Source organism: Erpetoichthys calabaricus, chromosome 3 (genome assembly GCF_900747795.2).
Source record: "Erpetoichthys calabaricus chromosome 3, fErpCal1.3, whole genome shotgun sequence".
Lineage (NCBI taxonomy): Eukaryota > Metazoa > Chordata > Cladistia > Polypteriformes > Polypteridae > Erpetoichthys > Erpetoichthys calabaricus.
Genome location: NC_041396.2, coordinates 39,930,621 through 39,936,620, shown reverse-complemented (window position 1 = coordinate 39,936,620; position 6,000 = coordinate 39,930,621).

Genomic DNA, 6,000 nt, shown 5'->3' with positions numbered 1-6,000 from the left:
AAAGCCTGGTTTCTGTTTACTTAAAGAATATGAAGTTGCCGCAGTCCTCTTCAATTCAAGATATATATTATATTATGGCCTCTTGGGGCGCATCATAGACGCTGTTCCAAACCTCAGACACAACCACTCTGACTCCAGTATGGGTTCAAAGGATGGTTTTATTTTAAAAGTTGGATAATGGTTGATGGGTGGACAAAATACCCCACAACAGACTTCTTCTTTTCACTATCATTACAACCACAATTGTTTTTCTCTCCTCCCCTCCTTCTAGGCAAGCTTTGTCCTCCATCTTCCAACTGTGACTCCTTGGGCAATGTGGATGGCTCCCTTTTAAACCTACCCAGGGAGTATTTCCAGGGACAAATTATTGTCTCAAGAAAGCACTTGTGAGTCAGGTGGGCTCACAGTGGGGAAGAGGATTCACCGCCCAAAGGCTACTGCGATACCCAACTGGGTAGCCCTATAGAACCACAATATCCCATGCTAACCCTGTCGGGGTCCAGATAGGAGCTTGTTGCCACCCAATGTACTGGAGGATAATATGTGCATGGGTGGCAGTCTCCCACACTCTCTCATTCACTGCTATTAGAAAAAGTTAATGCTAATCGTCCTTTGTGGGTATTTATATTGTGTGGTGATTCAAGTGGCGAGAGGGATCCATTTCTGCCACTTAAACAGATAACTGCTTGTACCCATTTCAGTGTATTTTATGTCATTCCGGTTACTGTGTCTTCCACTGTGTTTGTTTCACTTTTCTGAGAAAGATTGAAAACTGTTTCATACACATGCAGAGATATGTTTGTTTTCTTGAATTTACTTGTTAAAAGAGTTTGCCTGTGCAAAAAGAGCGCAGTAATGGCACAGGAGAGGGAAACGGCCTAAACTGGTCAACATGAATAGAAAACAACCAACATGGTCAAATTTAGAAATCTTCCTCTTTGTAATTTGCCCCTGAAATTTTCAATGAGCCAGGATAACTGTAATGGAAAGTAATATTTTTCAAATATCATATCTTCATTCTTGTTTATCTACAACTTATACACACATGAACGTGGGGAGGCAGTGGCGACTACAAAGAGAAGGAGATTCCACTTGCATCCTGATCCTGAGCTTAATTTCTCACTACCAGGGGGCTCACATTTATTGTTCATAAGGACCAGAACTAGGAATCTTATAGAGGTCTCAGACTGTTCATCCTCCAAAGTGTGCATTTAATAGATCTTTACCTGGCCTTCTGACAGTCCCCCATGATTGATCTCTCATTTGACTACAAAGTGAGTAAGTACTTATGGGTCATCAACTGCACAAATAAGGTACACTGCCCACTGAGCTAGATTATTACGCTCACACGTGGAGACTGTAAATATAATAATAAAGATTTCCATTTAATGAAACTTTGCAAACCAGTTTTGAGGTTGTGAGGTTCTGGAATCCACTCCTGCAATTAAGGATGCAATCGAGAAAACTTTGTTCCCCATATACAGTATAATATGTTGTTATGTAGAGACTGGCCGTCAAGAGGTTACAATAGGTATTTACCTAAGTGACTATATTTCCAAGTACAAATGACACGTTCTAGAATTCACTACTCATGCGTGTTCACTTTTTCAGCCTGATTCTACGATTATAGTAGAATCACGTGGCGCTAGTGTTAAAATGGTTGCTGATACTTTGAAAGAAGACAGACACGCCAATATCCAGATTCTGCCGTTTATTCTAAAAGACAAGCAGTAGCACAGTCAACACACGCAGCGACAGGCGCTCTCTGTCTCCTGCAACAGTGTCATCCAGCTTTTTAAAGCTGCTATGTAAAACTGGTGACCCGGGTCCACTGATCAGCTGCCACCGATCGCCGAGGTCAAGCTGTGTGCTTGTGACATCGTGGGATATCAAGTTGGTGGAAGTGTGGATCTTTTGTAGCTGCTGAAGTGGTTTTTGGTGTTTTGCATAAGCGCAAATGTGATTAATATAAGTTCATGTTAAGAGCTACAGTGACATAAGTTGAAATATTTCACGTAAACTGCTTAATATTTCTTGCTCACGGTTATTGTAACTGTTTTGTTCCTGTGTGAGATATGGCAGGCGGAGGTCAACATACCTTTAATATTTCTACACCGCTTCCAGGAAGGGTGAGGGGTTTGTTTAATATAGATGGAGCAGTTGGTAGGACCCCAGTGCTAACCTATGATTTAAATGAAGCATTTGAATCAGAAAGCGTAAATGACATACCTGTTCTTGAACCTCAATTCTCCACTCCCATTACAAATGACAACACTGTACAACAGTTACGTGAGAGCCAGATAGGTGAATCCATAGCCAGCTGTTTGCTGGCTAGTCAGCACCCACTCACACCAAGTCAGCCGCCACCAGCTGAGTCAGCTAGGCTTGATCCACCTGACACAACCCTGAACTTGTCCAAAGTGAGCTTAGTAGTGAGGCCGGATATCAAAGAGCCCCAGATGTATCGTGGTGATGGTGCAGACAGATACTCCATTCAGGAGTGGATTGAGCTGATGGAGGTGTACCTGCATAAAAAAGGCCTTCCAAGTCATGAACAGGGAGATGAGGTCCTGAACCACCTCCTTGGTAAGGCAAAAAAGTATAGTCAAAGTGGGACTGAAAAGCAACTCGTCACCTGGTGTTACTGTTAACCCTGAGACAATCTATGCTATATTGAGACGCTACTTTAGCGAGAGCCCTGCTTCATGTCTACCACTGGCCGATTTCGATGCCACCCAGGCAAACAGGAACTATTATACAAAAGATACACTGATTGCATTCATATTAAACAAAATTCACAATATACAAAACAAAAAAACATTTCAGTATTAAAAAAAATTAGTTTTGAGAACCTGCGGTGGGTTGGCACCCTGCCCAGGATTGGTTCCTGCCTTGTGCCCTGTGTTGGCTGGGATTGGCTCCAGCAGACCCCTGTGACCCTGTGTTCGGATTCAGCGGGTTGGAAAATGGGTGGATGGATAGTTTTGAGAACATTAGCTAAAATAAAACATAATAAACTAACTCAGCCACACTAGAATCTTTTTGAGCATCATCAGATGGCTGGCAGAAACCAGCTCTTCACGGCATAACAGTTGATCACAAGACATCCTCGCATGTGAACAATTTAGTTTTGTCACACAACATTACTCTCATATGTTACACTCTGACAAAAATGTGTAAACTGCACATAGATAGCGACCATTCCAGTACCTGAAACCAGGTGCCAATAGCTGTAAGGCAAGAGCACTAACCAGTGTGCATTTTCATCATTTATCACCTTTAATGGCAACTATCTCAGTTCTGACAGAGGAATGTGCTTTTAAAATAATGGTGAATATACAGTACAATAATGTATTCAAAAACTCACGTTTTATTATTTGGAGATTTTGACTGGTTTGCATTTCTAACTCAAAAAAAGTGCAAAAATAAGCACAAAAATTATCCAAGAAAGTTAAAGATCTGAAATGTTTCCAGGTTGAAGGGCTCTCATTTAGTTTGGTTTTTATTAGAAAAGAGAAATTCTGCCCCACACATCTCCAAATTAATGACTGTAGATTAAGCAATTTTCTTAATTTTATTGTAATCAATCAATTAGTTTGTAAAGAGTAAAGATAATAACTAAACACAATTCTTTTTTTCTAATTAATATTGACAGTTATAATTGGCTTACATACAGTAGTTGGCTGCAATTCAATCATCTTTCAAAATTTCAATTAGAAGACAGAACACAGAGAGAGAAAGACTCAGACCAAGAAGTTGCTGATGGTAGGACAGTTTTAAGTATTTATCGATCGGTTAAATCACAGGGTAGACTGCTTATGCTCTTTAAAGATCCCATGGCACTTTTTGTTTAGCTGGATGAGAGGCAATATTTTGTAAAAATGAAAACATTTATTGGCATTCTGCAATCAAGGTGGAATAAATGTGACCAGCTTGCAGTGGCCCCTTTATTTATGTCAGGTTGTTGAATCTTGGCTTGTGGAAACTGAAGATTTTTGTTTCAGCCTCTCACTTTCTCACTGGCAATGGAGATGAGTGAACCAATCTGTATAAAACTGAATTCAGGCAAAATTCTGTGTTTTGCTTTGCAAAGTAAATTGTGTTTCACTGCCAGAAAAATTCACTTGTCATTTAGTGTTTAAATAAAGATTTCTAGTCGACAAAAAAATGAGCAGAAGTACATAAAGAGTGTGTACATATCCTCAACTAGGATGAGGCAGTTGGTAGGTAACAGGGTGGCTGTGACTTTCTGTGTTTTGAGTGTTCCTGTGGAGAAAACACAGAAATGAACCCGATGGTGTGTTTCGGTGTGTCTTCATGTGGAAAAGAAGCAGCATTTTGAAAGACATACTCAGCTTTTCCATGGTGATGTGTATTAGAAGCAGAAGTAAAAGTGATTGTACTGGTGTAGGACAAATTACTTGTATTATGCAGCTGCAGAAACAAGCGCACGTAAACATGGAATTTTGAATGAGGCACAATGAGGAACAATATTCCTTGTTTTCCAACCATAAAAGAAACCTTTAAAATCCCCAAAAAACTCTTCAGTGAGTTTCACATTTCACAACTGAGAAATTGTCAGCAGAATTAACTTTTGTGCCAGCTTCACAAAACTTTCGCTCATCTCTAACTGGTATATTCATCTCTGTAACTGAGCTGCATGCTTAAATACTTTTAGCTGCCTTGTGCATCAAACTTTGTATTCAGAAGAACCTCATATGATGGAGTTTTGCTCCTAATAGAGTCAATTTACACTGTTTGGCCGCATTTTTTCTAACAGCAGTCTATTGATTCTCTACATTTTAATACTATTCAATAATATTAATTAAAAAACTGTTAACACTGGTCTTCAGAATTTCCATATTATATCCAGTTTTATGGATGAAGGTTTACAATGAAAAAATACTTTCAAAGAAAAAATTCAATATATTTTTGAAATGAGTTACTTGACAAAATTATATATTATTAATAGAATTGTCCATCCATCCATCCATTATCCAACCCGCTATATCCTAACTACAGGGTCACGGGGGTCTACTGGAGCTAATCCCAGCCAACACAGGGCGCAAGGCAGGGAACAAACCCTGGTCAGGGTGCCAGCCCACTGCAGGGCATAATAGAATTGTTTTAAATATTATTAGTACTTACAAAAAGTAGTCACTTGGCAGTTTTTTCCTCTTATAGTCCTCTGAAGGTGTTTCACTGAGGAATAATCAACACAGACTCCCTCCACTCTCCACCATAACGTCCCCAGGTTCATTCAGAGTTTGCCACCATGTTCTCGGGGAAAAATCCAAATGAGAGTGTAGGACATGGATTTCTAAAGCCATGTTGCACTCAAGTGTTAGGTAGGAAAAGAGAAGCTCCCCAGCTACTTTAGTTTTCCACCATTGAATTCCCAAGAAAATTGTGGCACGTGATTTTTTTTCAATAAAGGAAGGCTGAGTTCGTATACCATTTGCTTACCTGTTGCCTGACAAAAGACAATGGATAGATCAACCCGACCTTCCACATTTCTGCAAAGGCCGTTTGAACAACAAGTTTCTCTCTTCTGGACAATGAAAATTAATCTTTCTAACTTACTAAATACAAATTCCTAGCTATTTTGAAGTAACAAGAGAAATAAAAAATATCGATAGAGAACAAAAAACGTATAAAATTTTGGGTTGTTTCTACTTCAACGAACATTAAGAATGAGGAGCTCAAAATATACTCCAAGTAATATTATGAGCATGGAAAATGTTTATGCCATAAAATAGACATAACTTATGCTTTGTGTTTTGTGGTAAAGAAATTCCAATTTCAGAAATGGATTCAACACACCTACACCTACATCTATGAAGTACACTGATTTCTTTTTTGTGCACAAGGATTTTGGTGCAGACCAGAGCAAATTATCCAGCGCCTAAATATAAAAATAAAAATCTAAAGAAGTTTAATAATTATTTATGTGATACTTTCTATATAAAATACACTGTACTGCCATCTCAACAGATTTCA